The sequence below is a fragment of the Podarcis vaucheri genome (assembly GCF_965113315.1).
Source record: "Podarcis vaucheri genome assembly, chromosome: 7".
NCBI classification, from domain to species: Eukaryota; Metazoa; Chordata; class Lepidosauria; order Squamata; family Lacertidae; genus Podarcis; species Podarcis vaucheri.
The window spans coordinates 58,833,265-58,856,428 of NC_138765.1; the positions used below are offsets into that span (position 1 = coordinate 58,833,265).

General features: G+C 44.4%; 1 long non-coding RNA gene across 1 annotated transcript; it reads right to left on the reverse strand.

Moving 5' to 3' along the window:
• Positions 1-9,029: 9,029 nt before the first annotated feature.
• Positions 9,030-9,552, reverse strand: LOC309536682. The gene is made up of 2 exons (XR_014221696.1): positions 9,518-9,552; positions 9,030-9,235 (listed from the first exon to the last, which is right to left on the reverse strand). It is a non-coding gene; the product is annotated as an uncharacterized lncRNA (long non-coding RNA).
• Between the last annotated feature and the right edge of the window lie 13,612 nt (positions 9,553-23,164).

A 23,164-nucleotide genomic window follows, 5' to 3' on the forward strand; every position in this document is an offset into this window, starting at 1 on the left:
GGCATCGGACAGAGTACACGACCGTCAGATTCCTTTAACGGAATACCCAAAAATTGAAGGCATAGGCGATAGCCACACCTAGCCCTTCGACACACCACAACACATTATTTCAATGCCTAACCTACCCACCAATACCACAAAGGTTGTGACGATTGCTACGAGGTAGGCGAAAAAATCAAAAAGCCTAATGCCAAATGGAAAAATTCCTACCAGGCCCCCTGGACAACCAGGGCGACCAACCTAAGGTCCATAGCAAGGCCAATGAACTAAGACTCTGAGCTCAAGAGGGAGTGGAGGGTGGGTGACTCGCGACGAGACGACGGCGAAGAATGAGGATAAGGAGAGGCTGGCGCCACAGCAAAAGGCTGCTGTAAACGCCCCCTCGGAGGCATCTGGTTGGGTGCCTGCTGAGGGGCGTGGGCACCAGCCAGGTGAGAGGAGGCGGCAGGGGGCTAACGCCCCCTGCTAGGGGCGGAGCTCGGGCTCCTGCCCACAACCACTCCCCTCTCTTCCAGGGAGGAGAGTCTTTGGCATTAGGTGGTATGTAAATTAAGAAATGATCATAAAATAAACCATGTCTCAGATTCCATGACACAAGAAAGGTAGGGTATAAATATATGAAAATACAAATATAAAACAGTACTTCCTCCCCCCGCAGACTTCTAGTACTCTGAATTATAACCTCCATTACTTATTGAAGTTGGCTTTCTAGACATACTACACTGGACAGATCACTGTTCCATTTGATAAAATGAAGGAAACTAACCCTTCCTAACTCATCTTCATTTCCAGTACAGGCATCTCATGATTCTCTGCCATCCATAATTAAAATGCAATAGCCTTCCTTTCATTAATAGGTAGGAAAGAGACACAGAATGCCTTTGTACCTGCCTGTAATGTAATCAGTCCAAAGTCTTGAGTAGACAGCATTGGTTTCTTGGCTGTTACTGGGCCCAATTTACAGCACTGGTTTTAAAGAAAGCCAGTGTGATGTATTGTAATGGTTAGAGTGTAGGACTAGGACTTGGGAGATTGGTCTGTGTTAGGTAACTAAAAAGGTAATCAATAATCAAATAGAAGGAAGGAAGGAAGGAAGGAAGGGAGGGAGGGAGGGAGGGAGGGAGGGAGGGAGGATACTTTGTGGAGTGTCATGTGTTGTTGCGTTGCTGTTGACTTTACATAGCTTTTGGTCTTATGGTTTTATGACTTATTTTGTTTTTGTTTTTCTTATTCTAAGCCACTGGGAAAACTACCATATTTTTTGCTCTATAAGACTCACCTTTTCCTCCTAAAAAGTAAGGGGAAATGTGTGTGCATCTTATAGATAGATAGATAGTTAGATATAGATGAGAGATGATAGATAGATGATATAGATAGACAGACAGATAGATAGATGATAGATAGATAGATAGATAGATAGATAGATAGATAGATAGATAGATGATAGATGATAGAAGACAGTATCTAAGAATCATAGGTAAATCCAATATGGTGCCTGATTTCATCTGCCAACCTGCTTTTTCATACACTTCCTTAGAGTATGGTCTGCCAATGTTGCTCATTGCAAAATACTTGGTGTTACCTGTCTGTTTTATAGGAGAGAGGAGCAAGCAAATTGTACCTATGGCCTTTGCAATAGCACTTCCTCTCCTCTGATCAAAGTCACTGATTCTTGGGTGGCATAATTTTCCCCAACTTTCCCAAGTTCCACTTGAAACTTCAGTTCAGAGACCTTCCTGCTGTCCTGGCTGGCGGTGACTTTTATTTCTTGGCCATTTTCTCCCTTCCGATAGAGGTGACAAACAGCAGCACTGGAATAGCCTGACCTCCTTTCCAATTAAATGCCAGTTGCCCGATCAGGCTGATAGGCCCCGGGGGTCCTACCACTGGCACTTTCTATTGTAGACCTAAAGGAGATATATAGCAGGAGCATTAGGAACAGCCATCTGTTCCCTGTACACGGCGGTGGTGATTTGGAACCTAAGCCAACTTCGCTTAAGGAAGACATGGAACAAGCAGCTCACCAATAAGAGATGGGGCTGAGTAAAGAGAAGGGACTAGGTAGGATGCTTGAATCACTCAGGTGGTTTGTGATACACTGATGTATCATATTGTTGCTCTCTTTTATTGCTCTCTGACAATGTTGAAGATTACTGTTGCTTACTATGATTACTTTGTTGCTATTACTGCTGCTACTAGCACCATTATTATTAGATTTGAAAAGAAACCAGAGTTGTTGTTGTTGTTGTTGTTGTTGTTGTTGTTGTTGTTGTTGTTGTTGTTGTTGCTGCTGCTGCTGCTGCTGCTGCTGAATGAATACCCTGCCCTCCCAAACGAGTCCAAGGTGGCAAACGCATTAAGAACAATACAATCTTTTCCAAAGCATTCTAAAAGCAATTTTAGTTAAAACATTCTGAAAACAGTGGAAAACATTCTCTCATCCCGTGATCTCAGGGTTGCCTGGAACACTGTTCTGAAGCCGTCAAGCATTTGGCAGACAGGAATACAACTTCCATCACCCTTGACCAATTGCCATGCTGGCTGGGGCTGATGGGAGCTGAAGGTCCAAAAATGTCTGGAGCGCCACAGGTTCGTCACCCTCTGGTATTAGCTATAAAACAGGGATGGGGAACCTGGTGCCTTTCAGATCCCTTGGACTACAACTCCCATCATTCCTGACCATTGGTCAGGTTGGCTGGGAATGATGGGATTTGGAGTTCAACAACATTTGGAGGGCCACAGGCTCCCCACATGACATGACAATGTCCACTTACCCATTCGGGGCGGGCAGCAGTTGCAGTCCATCACAACAGGCTCCAAGACCCTGGGAGCAATGTTTTTTCAGGCAGCTGGTGGTTGGGAAAATCCCTGGGCCAGCCGCATGGTGCATTGGAAGTTCCCGCTGGTCAGCAATTTGAATTCTGGCCAATCCAGGGAGTCCTAGGGGGCGGGGCCTGGGAGTGGACTGGGATGTATCCATCTTTGCTGTAGTCTGCTCCCAGCCCTTAAAAACTGCCACAGTGGGCTTTGCTCCCTGGAGTGGGGTCACCGTGAGTGGGATCCCAACCAGTTAACTCTAAGTTCCAAAGAGCCATTTAGAGCATAGCCAAAGTGATGCATGTGTTCTGATGGAATTTCCCAAGGCTCTTACTTGAGAATACATCCTCCTGCTTCTAGAGTGAAGGGAAGGGCTCAGTGGCAGAGCATCTGCTTGGCATGCAGAAGGTCTTGGGTTCAATTCCTGGCATCTCCAGGTAGGGCTTGGAATCTCCCCTGTGAAACCCTGGAGAGCCACAGTGCTGAGCCTGGAGGGACAAGGGGTGTAACTTGGTATAAGGCATGTGGTTCTTTTGGTGCTGGTCAAAAGTGCAATTAACAGGCCAAAGCTCCAACGTCTGTTTTTGCTGCTGTACTGTACTCAGGGCCCTCCCTCCCTCTCTCTCTCTCTCTCTCTCTCTCTCTCTCTCTCTCTCTCTCTTTTATGTAACTTTTTCTCAGTGGTGAGCAGAGCATCTGTTATGGGGACACATGGCTGCCCCTGGCAATGCTTTGCATCCACATATTAGCAGCAGCATAAAACATTTATGGTCAACACTTTGCTTTTTTAGATGGCTCTTAGGAGAGCTGCCACATTGCCATTAATTTTTCTGCTCCCGCCCCACCGCCCCAACTCTGCTTTCATTTGTCTTGATGAAATGTGAAGCTGTTGCTATGCTTTGCTGTAATCCTCTTACACTGTTTGTGTGTGTGTGTGTGTGTGTGTGTGAGAGAGAGAGAGAGAGAGAGAGAGACCCCAATGGGGAAATTCCACGTTTTTTGTTTTGTTTTGTGTGTGTGCGCACGTGTGTGTGTGTGTGTGTGTGTATACATACACACATACACCCAATATGCTTCTGCAGTAAAGGAAAAGATTTTCAGCCTTACAGCTTTGGCACTTTAAGGCTCTTGGGTGTTCTTGAGGCTAAGAAGTGCTGAGAAATCTCGACCCATCCTCTGGAATGGACTCGCAGTACTGCAAAATGCATCTGTGAAACATTATTTATTTGCTGGTGTGTTCTCTCAGTTCATACCCATTCCCTTTCAGACACAACAGGGCCCTTATGGCTGGTGGCTTATAACACTCTTCGCAAACAGCCTCTCCAGATGTCCTTGTAATTGCGTGTTCCTGTGGATTTGGGCTCGCGGTGATATTAGGGCATTTATTTGTGATCCTGTGTTCAGTACTGTTTGTGCCTGCAAAGGTTTTTGTGGCGACCATACTGCTTCGTTTCTGATTAGTCCTCATGCCATAGCTTCCTGCAGAAGTTCTGTCACTTTTCATTCCCCAAATGTTCTGGTGTGTTGGTGTGCGCTTGTTCTGTTTTGGTTGTGCCATGTGGCACGAGGGCCTTTCCAGGCAGCAAAAATGCTATCATGTTGGGGAAGCAGTGCAGAACTACTAATAAAGTGGAATGATGTATTGATTGTCCAGTATAGCTCTATCACTGATGCTTTATTATTGCATCAATGGCATGTTGCAGAATATACACCCCTCACCACAAAAAAACTCAGCAGCCTGGAGAGTCCGTAAATCATTAAAATCCTGCTCAACAACTCCCATAAATTCAACAGGTATGTATGGTCACACAGACAGTGCAAGGTAAATAAATCTCCATCACAGTAATTAAAAGCATGAAGCCTAGCAGGTAGGGGGAGGGGAGGGGGAGAGAGAGGGAAAGGTGACAACCTTAAAAAGTCTCCAGGGGAAGAAAAACAGGGCAAGCAAAATGTTCTAGCCTCTAATCTTGCAAATCAAACCCAATAATCTTCTTAGCTGTTCAGCAGATCTATTTTGAATGTACCCCCACTCCTCCCAGCTGCCCCAGCCACCTGATCTCTGACTCCAGATGTGAAGCTATTGGCTAACACAGCACTTCCAGGAAGGTTTTATAATCCAGATCTAGGCACGATATAGTTCCCTCTCATTATTACATAAATGAGATGGGAGCAACCTCCTTTAGCCACTTTGCACCACATCCAGCAAAGAAAACCGCTGTTTTCCCATTCATCAAAATTTATTCAAACTTTCTAAAAGATTTGTGGGGCTGAATCTTGTCAGAAAAGCACCTCTATCTTGAGCTGTGAGCCTTGCATCATAACTGCTTAGTGGGTTGGCATCCTGCTGCGGTTACCCAGTGGCAGCAAACACACTCTCCGCATGCTCAGAGTTATTCTCATCTTTATTTCACATTAGATGAATAGCTCAGTTGTGAGATGATCCCTAACCTCAGTAAATATACTGTTGAAATCAAGGCAGCTAAGGATCAGAGCTTTGAGCTGTTTGGGAGATATATTCTCTGAGAGATATATTCTCAAACCTTATTGGAAGGGATTTTCTTGAAATGAGCCATGAGATTTATTGTTTCAACTGAGACCACACCATTTCTGCTATTTATAGGTAAAGGTTGGAATCCTATACTTATCTGGGAATAATAATCCACATTCCACTTAATGGGACTTACTTCTGAGGAGACATGCACAGGAATGTACTCCAAGGTTGCTTAGAACCCACTAGTATGAAAGAGAGATTTTATTTTATATATATTAATGGGGTGGGGGAAAATATTTTTCTGGGCAGAAATTGTTGGACTAAAGGTAAAGGTACCCCTGCCCATATGGGCCAGTCGTGTCCGACTCTGGGGTTGTGCGCCCACCTCACTTAAGAGGCCGGGGGCCAGCGCTGTCCGGAGACACTTCCGGGTCACGTGGCCAGCGTGACGAAGCTGCTCTGGCGAGCCAGCACCAGCGCAGCACACGGAAACGCCATTTACCTTCCCGCTATAAAGCGGTACCTATTTATCTACTTACACTTAGGGGTGCTTTTGAACTGCTAGGTGGGCAGGAGCGGGGACCGAAGGATGGGAGCTCACCCCGCCGCGGGGATTCGAACCACCGACCATACGATCGGCAAGTCCTAGGCACTGAGGTTTTACCCACAGCACCACCCGCGTCCCCAATTGTTGGACTACAGCTCCCCTATTCTCAGATGACCAGCCATGCAAATTGGGACCAACATGAGCTGGAGTCTAGCAGCATCTGGAGGGCTACATGTTCCCCACCCCTGATTTGAAAGGATAGTCTAAAATAATAATAATAAATACTACAATCACAGCAGGTTCACAAAAAGTACAACTAATAAATCCCACCCCATCTACTCATTAACATGAATGACTTTTTAATTTTTAATTTTTTAAAAAAACCTTTTTATTGATTTTTTTTTTGTCAAAGGTACAGAATTCCATGCTTTCCTATGTTGGGTTGATGCCTGTTGTGGATTGCATTAATCCCACGTGAATAACTGTCAGAATAAACAATTATGAAACGCAGTGAGAGATTACAGCCCTGGCTTACTGAAGCTGGCTTGGGAAGTGTGGACAGCAGACGCTACAACACCTGTTGTGGTGGTGGTGCGGTCTGAACATGAGATTATTGGCAAGAGCACCCATCCCTAATGGACCAGTTCATTCCATTGCTAGGTAATCTGCTTTTTTTTCCCTTTCAGAGAGGGGAGATTAGGAAAAAGGTTGCAAACAGCTGTTGCAGCACCAGCTGGGGTGGCTTTTCCAAATTACTACACACCCACCAGGATGGAGGGCAGCAGCCCACACACCCATCTGTCTAGAGTGATGTCACAAGTTCCCACCCACACAGACGAAGAAGAAAATCTCTGTCGTTTTGTGCTAGGCGTATATTCCCTTCCACAGGGCTGCCAATCCTGCCTTGGCTGGTCCCTTAATTGTTGCTAGTCTTCTTTCTTTCTTTCTTTCTTTCTTTCTTTTTTATTAAAGGTTTCTTGGTTTACAAAGGTATGCACAATGTCTCTTTTTTCAAGTTACATTTTCCATAGGTCAGTTTCATTTCTTGAGACACTAGGATTACATTAGGAAGAAAAGGGGGGGAAGAGGCGGAGGGAGCCACGGTGGGTGGGGGTGGGGTCAGGAGGCGATGTTTCTATTTTACTTAATGTATGTGTGGGGTTTTGTGTTAGTGTCACTTGTGTGGGTTCTCTTTACTATTCACTTGTGTTCCTTTGGTGGTGAGAGAAGTTGGGGTTGGCCTAGGGTGTGGTTGCTTGTTTGTGATTGGCTGTGGCGAACTTTGTTTTCGTGTGTGAGTGGGGGGGTGAGTGTTTTTGGATCAGGTTAGCCATACTGATTTGTATGCTGTTGGTGGATTATTGTTGTTGTCTTGTTGGACTGTGTATGTGATAAAGGAGAGCCATACCGGGGTGAAGGCATCTTCTTCTAATTGACCCCATGAGTTTAACCAAACTGCAGGAGGCAGTGGAAGACAGGAGTGCCTGGCGTGCTCTGGTCCATGGGGTCACGAAGAGTCGGACACGACTAAACAACTAAACAACAACAACAGTTTCAGTTTATTGGTTAATTTTTCTAGTAGTGCTGTTTCCCATACTATTTGGTACCATTGGTCCATGCTTACTCCTGACAGGTCTCTTCTGTGTCTGGTTATGATGTTTCTGGTTGCTGAGAGTAGGTGGGTTATGAGTTCTTTGTGATGTCAGTGGGCATTATTGTCTTGGAAGATGTTTAGTAGGGCCAATTCTGGGTTATTTCTAATATTTGCTTAGTTATTTTACATATTTCTCATATGGCTGTTGTCCAGAACAGTTGAATTTGGGGGCATTCCCACCACATGTGGAGGTATGACCCTGTGGAGGTGCACCCTCTCCAGCATTTTGGTGAGGTTCCGGGCATATTAGCGCTAATTTCCTTGGTGTTAGGTATTACCTGTAGGTGAGTTTCCAAGTGAGTTCTTTCCTTTTCATTGATATGAATTTAAAGGTGGGTTTAGACCACATTCTGGTCCACTGAGTGGGGTTAATCTCATAGCCTATGTCATCCTCACATTATTTTTTGATTACGTCTAGGGGCTTCATGGGATTTTGGAGTATTATTTTGTATATTGCGGACACCATCCCTTTGCCATGTCCCTTTGTTGTTAGGAGGAGGTTTTCGAAGGTTGTCAGGGGCCTAGTTGCTGATGATTTTACTGGATTGTTTAAGAGGGCATGTAATTGGTGAAATTATTGCTAGTCTTGATTTTCACTGTGAAAGGTTGTCGTGTCAAAGCGTGGAAATGTTCACGACAACAAACATCTCTGTTTTCATGCATTCTGTCACTACTGGTTTGCAGCAATACTTCTTCCCACTTTGTCAATTGTGGCAGGGAAAGGAAATTCATCCCCACTGTGAGGCCACTGACACAGAGCTTCCTCATACTGGGAAATACCGCAGACTCTCTTATATTGTCTCAGCCAATGGCTGCTGAAGAGAACAAGTTCCTTTTAACTGTAAAAGGCTGTTCCCAGAGGAAGCAAAGGTCACCGTCCAGACTGAGCTAAAGTCCTATTTGTATCTCAGTATAGGGTTGTCTGTTGCTGAAGCAACATTTGAGATACTGTACTTGCATGAATCTCCAGTCTGAGCTCAACATGGAGCTGTCCATGGTGCTACCTGGAACTTGATTTTTGCCATGTTTTGCCTTGCCTTGCCTTGCCTGAAACTGGACTTTGCCTGCCTTACACGACGGTGGTAAAACTCTTTATGAAAGGTACCCACCTCAGTTTTGTTCCAGCACACTCACTCTACCTCAATATATTTGTAAAATAAAAAGCAACTGTGAAGATAGATAGATAGATAGATAGATAGATAGATAGATAGATAGATAGATGATAGATTGATAGATGATAGATAGATAGATAGATAGATAGATAGATAGATAGATAGATAGATAATGCTGATGGTTGCCTTAAACATGGAAAGGTGCATTATTTAGGACTTAACACCAATTAAGCTATATTATTTTCTGTTCCACTTGAGCAGAAGGATTTGGAAGAGCAGATTCATGTCACTGATGGTCCCCAGCAACATGGAGAATGTCCCCAAATTAACTAGGTGTTGCCATTTGAGATAGCAGTTCTGCTACATCACACCTGCTTGTTCAGAAACAATCTCACTGAGAACTTCTCCTAACAGTTGCCAACATTTTTACTATTTTACTTTTCCCCGCTCCTGCATCTCTGAAATCACTTTGATCTGTAGAAGTTAACAGGTGGTGAATGCTTCTTTCTCTTTGCCGTGGAAAACTTTGCTTGCTCATTTCTGCAGGGCCAACTGCTGTGAAAGGCAGAGCAGGCCTGGCCGATCATTTTCTGGTCAGCTGGCAATCCCCTCTCCTGCCAATAAGAAGATACCAGTCATGGATCTGAAGGCAGCAACGTCACTGCTGTAAATCTGGGGCAATCTTCATTTAGGGAGCTTGTAGTCTAGAGGAATTTCTTTTGTTACATAACATGATTTGTAAGCCAGGCTTTGCTTTGCGGCCTCGGGCTTTCTCCTCTATTGCTCTAATAACATTTGTATTCCTGATATGAAACTCTTTGATCAAAGATAGGGCATCCTGGAGCAGTATGCCTCAGAGACCCTATCTGCACTATACATCTAAAGCATGATCATACCACTTTGAACTGCCTTGGCTTCCCTTGTAGAATTCTGGGAAGTGCAGTTTAAGGATGATCAGTTGTTAGGAGACCACTGTTCATGTCATAAGGCTACAATTCCCAGTGTGGCTCAACAACCAGTGCCTCTTCTCAATGAACTCTGGCAATTGAAGGGTGGTCTAAAAGTCTGTGGTTTAACCCACAGTACCACCCATGTCCCACACAGAGCCTAGGACTTGCCAATCAGAAGGTTGGCGGTTTGAATCCCCGCGACAGGGTGAGCTCCCATTGCTCGGTCCCTGCTCCTGCCAACCTAGCAGTTCCAAAGCATGTCAAAGTGCAAGTAGATAAATAGGTACCACTCTGGCGGGAAGGTAAACAGCACTTCCGTGCGCTCCTCTGGTTCGCCAGAAGCGGCTTAGTCATGCTGGCCACATGACCCAGAAGCTGTATGCCAGCTCCCTTGGCCAATAAAGCGAGATGAGTGCCACAACCCCAGAGTCGGCCACGACTGGACCTAATGGTCAGGGGTCCCTTAACCTTTACTAAAAGGCTAACAAATTGATTAAAGATAATAGAGTCACCCACAGCCCCACTTCCCATTTGAAAGTGGCAGTGTTTATGGCAAGGCTATAATACATATTGAAGGGAGGAGGTCTACTTTCTATAGAGCAAACACCTTTTAGCTGTCATTGTTGATCATCAGCTTCATTCCACTGGAAACAGAAAGTGTCAATCCAATTGTGCTGAGATGGAGACTCCTTTGCAAAAGGTGGGCTCCCCCAAACCACCAGGTACTCTGTATTTTAAAACTTGAACTTTCCCCAGAAGGTAACCGTTTGTCACCAATGATCACGCTTTGTCTTTTTGTGCTGGGATCTAATGCACTTAGAACTATGCAGAGCCGTTTAATAATGAATCTCCTTAATTCCCATATGCTCAGAGGCAAATGCTTTGACAACAGCAAGGCCAGTTCCTCAAATGACCCCCAGCTAGGGGTGTGGGTGCAACATCTAACCCTGAAAAAGTAATAGCCTTCAAAATTCTCTGTTCTCCAAGATTTTGTGGTGCCCTTTCCAAAAAGAAAAAGGGTACAGGAATGCATGTATTAGAGAAAAATGTGTATATACTGAGGGAAATAATGTGCAAAAATAATGAAAGTGGGCAGAGTGCTTGCAAAATTGTATGTTAGGAAAGCTGCATATGCAAAATGTAAATAATAGGGGAATGTAAGAAGAGCCTTTTCTGGATCAGGCCAATGTCTTGTCTAGTCTAGCATCCTGTTCTCCCAAGATGCCTGTGGGAAAGCAGCAAGCAGGATTAAAGAACTCTCCCCTAATGTGGTCTCCAGTTGTTTGTTTGCAGAAACATTCCTGCCTCTAACTGTGGACACAGAACAAAGCCATCATAGCTAGTAGCCACTGATTGCCCTCTCCTCCGTGAATTTGTCCAGTTCTCTTTTAAAGCCATCCATGCTGGTGGCCATCGCTCCTCCTGTGGAAGTGAGTTCAGCGGTTTAGCTATGCACGAAGTCCTTCGTTTATCTGTCCTGAATCTTCCATAATTCAGCTTCACTGGATGCCCATGAATTCTTTTGTTATGAGAAAGGAGGGGAAACCTTTTCTCCATGAGAAAAATTGAGAAACATAGAGAAACCAAAATAGACATATTCATCCCTTCTTAAATCCCCACCAACACCCCAAGGGGAATGTATGTATTATGAATCACAACACAGCCTTCTCCTTCAAGTGGCTGTACCATCTCCAGATCTGGCCAGACTCTGCAGCTTCCTTCACATAGGATCACCTGGTCAAGGCTGCCTGTGAGCCATGCTGTGAAATCAGAGTAAAAGAGTCCCACAGCTGGAATATGCATGGCTCAATCCCTGCTATTATTGCTAAAGGAGTTGGACAGCTGATGAGTAAATGCCAGTGGTGGCTAGATGGACCTATTGTCTACAAGGTAGCTTTCTACATCATTGGAGCTTCATTCCAGCTTCTTGTGTTCATTTTAAATTAAGTGTAGCTCAGTTTTGCATTCAGAAGGTCCTGGGTTCAATCCCTGGCTGGTGGATACCTGTGTCTGAAACCCTGGAGAGCTGCTGCCAGTCAGTGTGTGTCTTGTACAGTGGGGGAGAAAGGGGTGTGTGGTGGGGGTGGTCCACCCTGGGTGTCATCCGGGGGGGGGGACGGGGATGACAAAATCTCCCCTGAGTGGATTGCCGCCATGTCAATAGGGATGCCCATAGGGATGCAGCACGCCATGGGACCTCAGCCACCCTAGAGCAGACGGTCCGAGCTATAATGGGTGCCACGTGTGCCATGTCCCTAGAAGAAGCTGCGCACGCCGCGTCCCTAGGGGCGGTTCACACTGCCCCTCGGGGCACCGCCCCAGGTGCCTGAGAGGCTTCCTCTGCCCCTGGTCCTGTAAACACAGAAAGAAAGAAAATAATTCTGGAGTAAATTAAATATTGTCAGCTGTAATGCCAAACCTGGACAGGAAAGTTCCCACTTGTCTGGAGAAGAACAAAGGTAGCCACATGCTCGCTCCTTTGTTCTCAGATTACAGCTCCAAGGTTACCTCTCTCATCTTGAAGTCCAAGAGAAAAAATGTGAGGAGGAGGATGTTGTAAAGCAGGATGCAACCTAAGACGTATCATTCTAACATGAAAGAGTTAGAGAGATCAGCTCAAGAAGTTAAAGATACAGGGAGAGTCTGAAGGTCCTAACTCTTTGTCTGTTTTAACCCATGAAAAACCTCTCTTCTACAAGCTAAGTTGCACCCAAAATTCCAACGTGTTGCCATCACACCTATCAGAAGCATAGTTTGTTCAAAATTCATCAATATCTGTTGGAATCCTTCAGAATATAGGATAGTGCTTCTGCAACCAGGACAGATTCTACACGTATTCTCAGTTGTTCAGGGGTGACCCTAAGCTCACCCTTTTATAGGGCTTTTAAAGGAAAGAAGCAGTAAATAATTTGTTATTTGCCACTGTATCTCCAAGAAAATCAGGTATGGTTATATTCAAGTCTGATGGAGGAGAGCCATTGGGTCGTATTCACTGCTAGAGTAGACCTGCTTAAGTTCAGTGACATGACAAATTTAGGGCCATTCATTTCAGTGGGTCTACTTTGAGCAGGACTTAGTTTGATACAATACACTAAATTCAAATTTGAAACTAACCGAGGAAAGAAGAGTAGCACATACAAAACAGTTTAGTTCTGTTTTTAAACCAGTAACTCAAAAACACATTTATATGCTCTCTGCCTCTCTTTTCCTTGCTGCCCTCGTTGATATCTGGGGACCAATTTTTCCCCATTTTGTCAAATTGTTTCCTAATGCTTCTTATGGTTCCTGAGCAGATTATGGCTTTGAGCTTGGGAAATCTCTTTCAGAGCTCTCCACGTGCCTGACATGGACTCAGTCAATTTAATCAGAATCTGTTTTCTTCTTTCTCCCCTCTCCCCCCTCCCCCGACAACTTTCTCCATTCACACACTCTTCTCCCATAGTTGGTTCACTGCCCCCTTGCCCTGCACTGTATCTTTAAGGAGAAAAGTTATGTGATGTATCCTTGGAAGGTGGCAGGTGGCAGGTGGCACGGGTGGTGCTGTGGTCTAAACCACTGAGCCTCTTGGGCTTGCTGATCAGAAGGTCGGCAGTTCGAATCCACACAACAAGGTGAGCTCCTGTTGTTCTGTCCCAGCTCCTCCCAACTTAGCAGTTTGAAAGCATACCAGTGCAAGTAGATGAATAGGTACCACTGTGGCGGGAAGGTAAATGGCATTTCTGTGTGCTCTGGTTTCAGTCACAGTGTTCTGTTGCACCAAAAGCGCTTTAGTCATGCTGGCTACATGACCCCAAAAGCTGTCTGCAGATGAATGCCAGCTCCCTCGGCCTGAAAGCGAGATGAGCACCACACCCCATAGTCAAATTCAACTGGACTTAACTGTCCAGGGGTCCTTTACCTTTACCTTGGAAGGTTATCAGCAAAGTGACAAAATTCCCACTAGTCTGGAAAAAGAACAAGGAAAAATTTCAATTCAGTTCGCACTGAAAGCAAACCTCCCTAAATCACACTTTCTGAAAGAATGCACAAACCAGAATACAGCCTTTTTCCAAAATTATTTGTTCTTTTAATTTTGCTTTGCAATTCTCCCACCAAATAAAATGTGCATACAAGTTCATAGTTCCAGTGAAAATAAGGGGAACTCAGATCAGTTGAAAAACTGTTGGATGAATTAAGAAAAATGAAATTCGGATCTAATCAATGGAGTCATTTGTTTTGATTATAGGTTACAAAAAGCAATGAACAGTGTAAAGAAAAAATAGTATTTAATAATATAGTAGAACAAATATTATGTTAGACAGAAGATTCTTTTTTCAATTAAGATTTTTATTAATTTTTCATAGCTTTAACTAATTACAGTAAATTAGACAGAAGATTATTTACCCTTCACGACTGAGCAGGGATTTGAATATGGGTCTCCCAGGTCTGCTCTAGCTACTACACCATGCTGCCTCATGCTGGAAAAAATGTTTTCAGCAGCTGCCCAAAAGAGAACCGTGTCAATAGTGGGTGCCGCCACACTAAAAGACTGATGTCTTACAAATGTGGAAAGTAGTTGACATTTAGTGCGCTACGTAAAGGTTAGCCTTGAAACCACTCTCCAGAGTATTTCAGCCTAAGCATAATAATACTTACTACATACTTTTAAAAATAGAAAGGGGCATATCTTACATTTCAAATGTGTGTTTTATGTTTTAAAAATCATGCAGAATTCATGCAATTTTTTAAATCAAAAATAAAAATAAAAATCAGCTCCAAACAGCACAGATTAGAGCTATGAATGAGGGCCAGCAAGATTGAGATGGAGCTGAATTAAGCCACCCATACCATCCCTATTTTCCTGTAACCTAGAAAAATGCAGATCCTGAGCAAATGTTCTCCTCCCACCTCATCAAGCCTTCTTACAAACTCTCATCTACCGCTTTCAATCTGGCACCTCCAAAATTAGACTGCGTGTTCTTTCAGAAATGGGACCAGATCTTCTTTTCCATACTGCAGAAGCCTCTCTCAGACTTTTTGGAAAAGGAGATCTGAAATGAAATACCTCTCCCTCTTTCCAAACAGATATTCATATGCTTCCATCAGAATGCTTTATTTATTGCAGCCTGGTGCTTTCTGTTTAATGTATCAATTCTGGCCAAGAATGCCAAAAGACAGGACTTCTGTCTACACAGCCACCTTTTGTGTGGCACAATTCAAAAATAAAATAAAATAAACGTATCGTGTGAATGTGCAATGATGGATATTAAAAGCTACATGTCATGGTGTTTATTCTTTTTTTAAGGACCAAGTGTGTTTTACTGTAATGTAATTTTACCTTACTTTTAAAGTTTTCTCCTGGGCCACAGCTATGCTTATTTAGAGAAATAAGGGAAATTGAAAAGTTTGGTTTGATGGCTGCTATTGGAACACTTTGAGGAAAACTTGTTGGAGTCACAGAAGTGACCTGGGGTGACCTGTAGATGGCAACAGACCAAGAAAAAAATGGTATAGTTGGTTTAAAAATGACCTGGCTTGCAGGAATTAGCTGGTGAAGCTTTTTACAAGGATGAATGCTGTCGGCTGCTAATTGCTACAGAAGCTAAGAGAAAAGTTGACAAGCCTAGCCAGACAGAGGATGGTGAGTAGCAAGCTGGAAATACATTCATTAAGAGAGAAAGGGTGGTCAGCAGCAAGAATAAGAGATGGGGAGAGAGAAATTAGCTTTAAACAAATAGAACCTGAAACAAAACTTTGCAGAATGGAACATGCCCATTGCCAGAACACTCCACTTCCCAGGAGTACAGACTTAGCCCTGTGACCATGGGTGCCCAGGGCCGTGGATGTCATGAAGCTTGCATGGCCCTGGCACCAAAATTTGTGGGTGCCCAGTCCCTTCATGGGGAATTTTGTGGGTGCTCGGGCACCCAGGTCCCCTGGGAGTTGGCATCTATGCCATTGCCCCTCCCTTGGTTTTCCAGTCCTATACTCTCAACAAGGTCACCTTTCCTTCTACTGAAAGGTTGGGGGGTTGAGGGGAGCAGGGGCTTGATTTCTATACACCTCTCTAAACACCTAAACACCTCCCTTGATTTCTAAACACCAATGGCGACATCTCAGCTACATCAGCAACAGCACTGAAAGCCTGCACATTGGAGACAGAGGAAATGCTTCCAAAGCTTTTGCAATTGTATATGGGAAAAGGCTGTGGCCAATTAAGACTCAAAGACTTAATTCTCACTGAGGTAGGAAGCCTGTCTCTTTAAAATGTACCACTTTGGATCACAAGGCTCGGGGGTGGAATGGGCAGCCGCACATAGCTTGACCCATAATAAAAGATTCTAGGAGATGTAGTAAGAACCTGTGGAGAGAACCATATTGGCCACCCATGGCCTACATAAGAAGAGCCTAACTGCTGGATTAGGCCAAAGGCCCGTCTAGTCCTATTTTTTACAGTGTCCAACCAGATTCCCATGAGGAGCCTGCAAGCAGGACCAGAGCGCAACAGCAATCTCCCCACTTGTGAATCCCAGCAACTCGTATTCAGAGGAATACTTTCTCCAACAGTGGATCCTAGCCTAGCCATCACGGCTAGTTGCCAATAATACCCTTATTCTCTTTCAAAGCCATCCAAGTTGGTGGGTGTAACTACCTTTTATGGGAGTAAATTCCATAGTTCAACCATGCACGGTGTGAAGAAGTATCTCCTTTTTGTATGTCCCAATTTTTCCAACATTCAGCTCATTGGAAGGCTCTGGGTTCTAGTATTATGAGAGATGCTGTTATGTACTGAGCTGAATCCTAGAACAATAGGATTCAGAATGCAGCAGTCTGATTGATCCACAGGAGCCACTCAATCCAGCTCCAGGTGGAAGTGAATCAGCGACGTGATTGGCCTGCAGGAGCAGCGAATCAGGCTTCTGGAGGAGGTGAATCCACAACCTGATTGGCCTACAGGAGCAGACGGAATTAGCCAATCACGCGGGGCCCATTGTGTAAATAATGTATATATAGCTAGACGTTTTGGGGAAAGTTTCATTCATTACTACTATGAGCTGAATAAAGAGCATGAAATTCACACTCGATTCCGAGTATATTTCAGATGCCTTTTTAAGGTGAGATGACCAGGACTGTACACAGTATTCCAAGTGTGGTTGCACCATAGATTTGTATAACAGCATTATGCCGCTGGCAGTTTTATTATGAATTCTAGCATGGAACTGACCTTTTACACAGCTGTTGCACACTGGGTTTTCAGTGCATGAAATCCATTGCAGGTAGCCTGATTTCACCAGATAAATCTCGCAATTCACTGTGCATATCCATATTTGAAGGTTGGGGGGGTCATGTGTGGTGTCACTGCACGCATGGATCAGGCTGAAGAACCGTTCAAGTTAGCTATAGAAACTGAACCAATTGAATCAAGAAAGACTCTTCTCTTGGAGATCAATAGTTTGCAATCCTTGAGATTGAACTCAGATGCTGATTATAGGAACTGGTGCCCTCTTGTGGGATTCCCACAGGAAATCACCAGGTTTAAATGTGCTGAATGGGATTGGACTAGTGCTTAAATGAAGGCTGCCTCTTGTCCTGATAGTATTCATTTGCTAGTCTAAGCAATGCTGACATTCAGCAGACGAGGACACACTACCCACAACTGAACTTCCTAAAATGCAATTCTAATCTGTCAACAACAGAAGAGGCACATTTTCTCCAGTACTATTCCAGACGTCTACAGTTCAGAAAGGCCACAATGAAAAGGCAACAGGGTATCCTTCCCAAACCTAGTGCCCTCAAGATATTTAAGACTACAACTTCAATCAGCCTGGTCAACATGGCCAATGGTCAGGGATGATGAGAGTTGTAGTCCGACAACAACTGGAAGACGCTAGGTTGGGTAGCAGTAGAGGCTGCAGCTGAGATTAAATCTATTTCATCATTCCAGATTAGGGTTGAGGAAGGCCAATGATGGTACTCTAAGTCCTCCTCAGAGTAGACCCATTGAAATAAATGGACCTAATTTAGTCATGTAAAATGTGTGCCCTTTGAGTAAGACCAGCATTGAATACAACCCAATATTTTTTCATGTGCTTATGTTTATTTGTGGCCCCTCCATATTTAGTGCTGAGAAACCAAATAATTTTTCTAAGGTATTGGTCTCTCTTGGAGGGCAATGATTTTACTTGGGTCCTGCTTCTGGCCTTCCTGTAGGGGCACCTGGTTCTCCATTGTGAGGACAGCCTGCTGGTCTGAATGGGCCTTTGGTCTGATCCGACAGGGCATTTCTTACGTTCTTATCGTTTTCAGCTGGGGACCCCAAGTGAGTTTAACGTGCATTTGCTCTTGATAACTAGCCCTGCTGTGTTTATGCCTCCACTCATTTCCCTTTGATTACATTTCTCATTGCCTTGTGTGAGCCCTGTTGTTAATTTGTAATCTTATGTAAAGTGCCATATGTGAAGTGATTTAACTTCCAACTCAATCGGAAATGAGAAGCCTAAGTCTGGTTTCCATTTCACTTGTCTGCAAATCAGTTTCGCAGGCATGCTCTGCACTCCGCCATGGCCTCCTCAAATTGTTCACAACCCTGGCAACTATTTGAGGGGTTGAATTTACTGGTAAATGCACTGTAGTGAGTCAGACAGACAACCAACTATCTTGGATCAATAGACCAAGCTGAACCTGTAGGCTAGAGTCTAGCTGTGTGTTGTGAGTCTTTATACAAGAATAGGGTTGCCATGTGAGGAACATCCCAGACCCTGAAATTTCCAAACCTAAGACCTAGGGGCAGTCCCTGGTGATGTCATAGGGTTGCCCTAGCTCAGAACTTTCCAAACTGTTTGTCGCAACACGTTAGTGTGTCAGCTACAGTGTGTAGGTGTGCTGCGCAAACGCTCCCCGCACTCCTCCCGGAGCTGGAAAGAGACTAGTTTAACTAGCTTTGCTAGTAAAACTGAATTCCTGATGCATGTTAAAAAGTGTGTGCATGAAAAGTTTGTAAAACTCTCCCTAGCTTATGGCCCATGTGCAGGCCCTGGAGACAGAGGTTAATTGGGAGAGGGGAGCAGAGGAAGGCAGACCCCACCAAGGGTCTGTGCTATTATCTGCAGCCAGCTCCTATTATTATTATTAGCACTCTCACCCACCTAGAGAGTCAAGCCCTCCACTTGCCACTTGGATGTATAAGACTGTGGTCTAACATTCTTCTTTCCAACAGTCTCTACATCTTGTGTGATCTCATCCACAGTTTTGCTGTTCCTCCATTCAACCGGTCCCTTTCTCACATACTACACAATCTTCTGTTGGTGGGTATCCGTCTGTCTTGGGAGACTATGAAGGAGTGCACCTTTGGGGGTGAAATCAAGTCACTGGAGAGTTACAGTGCTTGGTGTGGCTGTAGAGGTCAATGCAGGAAAGACCTGTTTTGTTACAACTGGGGCAGATGAATGCATCCAGTTGTGCTGGTACATGATGCATCTGAGCAGTCATTCTTCCTCTGCTCATTGCTGTCGCTACATGACCTGACTGATTGTCTCCAGATATTGTGGTCATCTGCAAGGGATTCTCACACCTCGGGTTGAATGTTGCCAACCTTTATGTCACGTTTGCAAACATATTTGTAGCACAGAATTGGTCTCTTATACGGATACATACACAGACAAAAGGCTGTCTCCTACAGAGAATGAGCACTGTTCTGGATAGAATTTGCTGATGCTCAGCAAAATGTACGTAATCACTCTGGTGGGAACTGGAAATACAAAACCACATCATTGTCATTCCTGCCAGCAAGGAAGTCCTTCCACACACTGTTCCTCACCTTTATTAGGACTGATTCGTGAAATATTAATGGTTTCATCGGAACAAAAAAAAAATCTCCTGGGGAAAATGAGTCAATTAGTACTCTATGTATCATTTCCACCATGAGGTAGAAATATTTCATCCTGAGCACCCAGGCACTGTGAATTAACTATGAGCTGTCCCCTTCAGTGCAACCCAGATTCTCTTCTCCCTCTGGGTGATGGGAGGACAAAACTGCTGCAGGTTCATGTTAAGAGGCCTGACAGGGAATTGTATAAACACTGTTCATAATAAGCTAGCTCCTGGTAGAGCCTGAATTCATTTTACAGATAACACACTGCACAACACCAGTTCACTGCTGTAAAGTTCTCCCTTTCTTTCTTTTTTACCATTCTCCTTTAATAGGTGAGAAAAGAAATTGAAAATATGAAAATTAGCAAAGGGAAAATAACATTGGCAACAGAATTCGGGGGCTGTTGGTTTTTGTTTTTGTTTTGTTTTTTTAAAGCATAGAGTATAACATATGCAGCTGTTTGGCCTAGTTCCTGGGACCAGCTGCTGAGATGCTTGTTTGAAGGTCAGGGCTATCCCAAATTCCTGAAGTGTTTATAAGTGAGGGCTGAAGTCCAGCTGCAGCCGAGAAGGCTGAATTGCTGTGACAGAAGGCCATTGATTCCAGATGCCTTCTACCAAGTCAGATATACTAAGAGCAACAGTACCTTCCATCAAAACTGGATTATTACAAGCATGGGCTGATTTGTTGCCTCACAGAGTTTCTGTGCTAGTATGCGGCAGTGCTTTGAAGAATACTTTCAGTATGCTAGATAAAAATGCTAACTATACAAGTACTGTATGTATTCCTTGGCACTGCTAAACTTAAAAGACAGCTAAATGGTGCTGCTTCCACAAGAGGGAGCTACAATCTAATTTTATTTATCATCAAAAAAATGAGTTTTCAGAGGAAACGCTGTGCTTAATTTCTAACAGAAGACATCTCGTGGTTCAAATGCATTTAGAAGCCATGGATTAAACCTAAAGACTTTTGTTTTAGTTAGTGGTAAGAGGAGGGTTCACTGCACATGCTCAGATGCACTCTTCTGAATCATATTCTGCATCACTACAGAAAAGAGGTTGTGGATCTAATAGTAGTTTAGCTTAGGGCGGACCCTAAACCTCTCTGAGGAGAATTTCAGTCTGAATTTGGGAAGGAGTGGGGAAAGAGAACAAGGGTGAAGGGAGGGGAATTTCTTCTTAAATTTGTGTTTGGCAAGTGGTTGATAAAAGAAGAATATTTATGGTCTGCCTTTTCTGGGCAAAATCTTCTCAAGACCCTTTGAGAAGATTCAAATTTAACTTGGTACTGTAGATTGGTTTCCTACCTCCCAGAGTTGCCAGAGCTCAGGGACACATCATGCGATGCATAGTGAAACTATGGAACTCGCTCCCACAGAAGGTACTAATAGCCACCAACCTGGATGGTTTTAAAAGACAATTAGAGACAATTAAGAGACAATTAGAAAAAATCAGAGCGAGGAGTCCAACGTTTATTGCAAAGCAATAGGTTACAGTCGGATAGTTCTGCGAAACTGCAACCCCACCCAATGGTCCAGGTGGTGGTATTTATAACATTTCAAACAAAGCATTTCAATTTTCACCAATCATATACATCATTACCTCATTTCATGTTTTACACATGCCCAATAAGCTCTGGCAATTTGTACTGATTCAGGTTTGATTCTCACTGTATTTTGTTACATTATGGTACTGTGCAAGTTGGGAACCTGTGTTACTTGTAGCCATTTGCACCATGTAGCAACTTACATTCTAGCTTTGAGCTGTATCATTGTGATTCAGTATTAGGCTGTATTTCTGCCCCAATTGGGGGGTGTGGGGGGGTGCGGCAACTTGCAAAATCATCAGTTTCATAAAGCAACAGGTTACCATAACGTCTTTATTAGAAGCGCACTCAAGGATTTCCAGGGGTACACATTATCACATTTATTGTGGGCCTTTGGTTTGTGTATGTAGGGATACTCATGCCTAAGTTCTTTTTCCTCCCCAGTGAAGTAGGAGGTCAGCTGGCTGTCCCGCAGTATGATGATCTGAGGCACAAGGTATCAGCTGAAATGTCCTTGATAGGAGGTACCCAAACATGGAAAACCCAGTAATGGCCCCCCACTCGTATCATTAAAGAATTTGGCCCAGCCACTTGGCATCAGGATGGTATGCAAGGGTACCGTACCCCAGTATACGTCTTGAATCACCTTATCCGCATCCAAGCTGTGGTAGAGATAATTACCAATCGCATGGCCACAGTGTTAGATTTACTCTCAGACCAAAGCTCCCAAATGAAAGAGGCCATTATCAAAATACAATGGCCCCAGATTATCTGTTGTCTGAAGAAGTAGGTATGTGCAGAAAATTAAATCTGACCGATTGCTGTCTGAAAATTGATGACCATGAGCACTGACTTTGAGTTTGACACCATCTCAGTCTGCAGCCTAGGAGAAGAGGAGGACATTCTTCTGCGTTTTCTAGCACCACTGGGTGCTGCTAAGCCCGGTGGCATTTTGCTGGAGGACTTCAGCCAGGAAAAACTCCAGGTCCAGCTAGCTTCTGCCCTGGCTGGGCTGCAGAGCTGGAAGAAAGAGGTCCGCAGCAAGGCTCTTCAGAAGTTTTCAGGCCTCCTGTTGGAAGCAAATAAACACCCTTCTGTAGAGCTTCCGGAATCCATCCTGGGCAAGATGGTGGCAGTCCTGGGTCTCTGTGTGCTAGAGCCAGACGCCAGCTGTGATTGTGAGACAGTAGAGACACTCTGCAACCTCCTGCCTGTCATGCGGCGCCTTCCCCAGAGTTATTACTGCATAACAGCTATGCTCTTCCCATGGTCTTTGATGCCTACCTGCCTCCAGAGCAGCTCCTGGAGGCAGTGTGTTACCTGGCCAGGGACCTTGCGGTCAAGGGAATTTCACTGAAAATCCATGCCCTGCTCCACCAATTTTTGGACGAATTCAGTGGGAAAGCTGTGCAGGTCGAGCTGTTGCTGGAGGCCTTTCTCCAAAACGCCAAGGGGCCCTCCATGGAGCAGTGGAAAGTGCCACTCTTTGCCTTTTCTGTGTTGGCAAAGCAGTGCCCGGAGAGCGTGGTGGGATACCTGCTCTAGTTCCCTTTGAGTGACAGTGGCAAGATCTGGAAGGTGGTCCTTAGCTCTGTGGATCACCCTCACTTGATCCATCTGCTGATCTGACAAAGGGCCACCTTCAAGGAGTCCACCACCACACTATCAATGGCTATTTAGCCAGGATGAATATGCTGTGCCTCCTGTAAATGCTGCTGAATACCTGTTGCTGGAAACCACAGGAGGGGAGAGTGTTTGGATCCTGCTAGAGGGTTTCCCACAGGCAATTGGCCACTGTGAGAACAAGATGCTGGTTTGGTGGACCATTGGCCTGATCCAGCAGGCCCTTCTTATGTTCTTACATTCCAGGAGGGTGTTGAGCAGGTCTGATGATGTGGGAATTAGACTCTAGTTTCCATTTGCTAGGGAATGCGGAAGATAGCCCTGGGTCGTTTTACCCTTTAATTAGTTCTCTTTTCCCCTCCTATAAAAACTATGCAAGACACGCTCTTTGAAAGTTTAAAGAACCAGTAACTTGTACTTGCAGATGCAGATTAAAAACACAAAGCAGGTGGATGTTTCTTAAATATGTCTTACATAGGTTAAACTGTTACAGACTAACTCTCTCTGAGGCAGACAGTGTACCTGCTGCTCTAACTCTTAAGACTTTTCTGCTAACTGCCATAACTGTACCAACT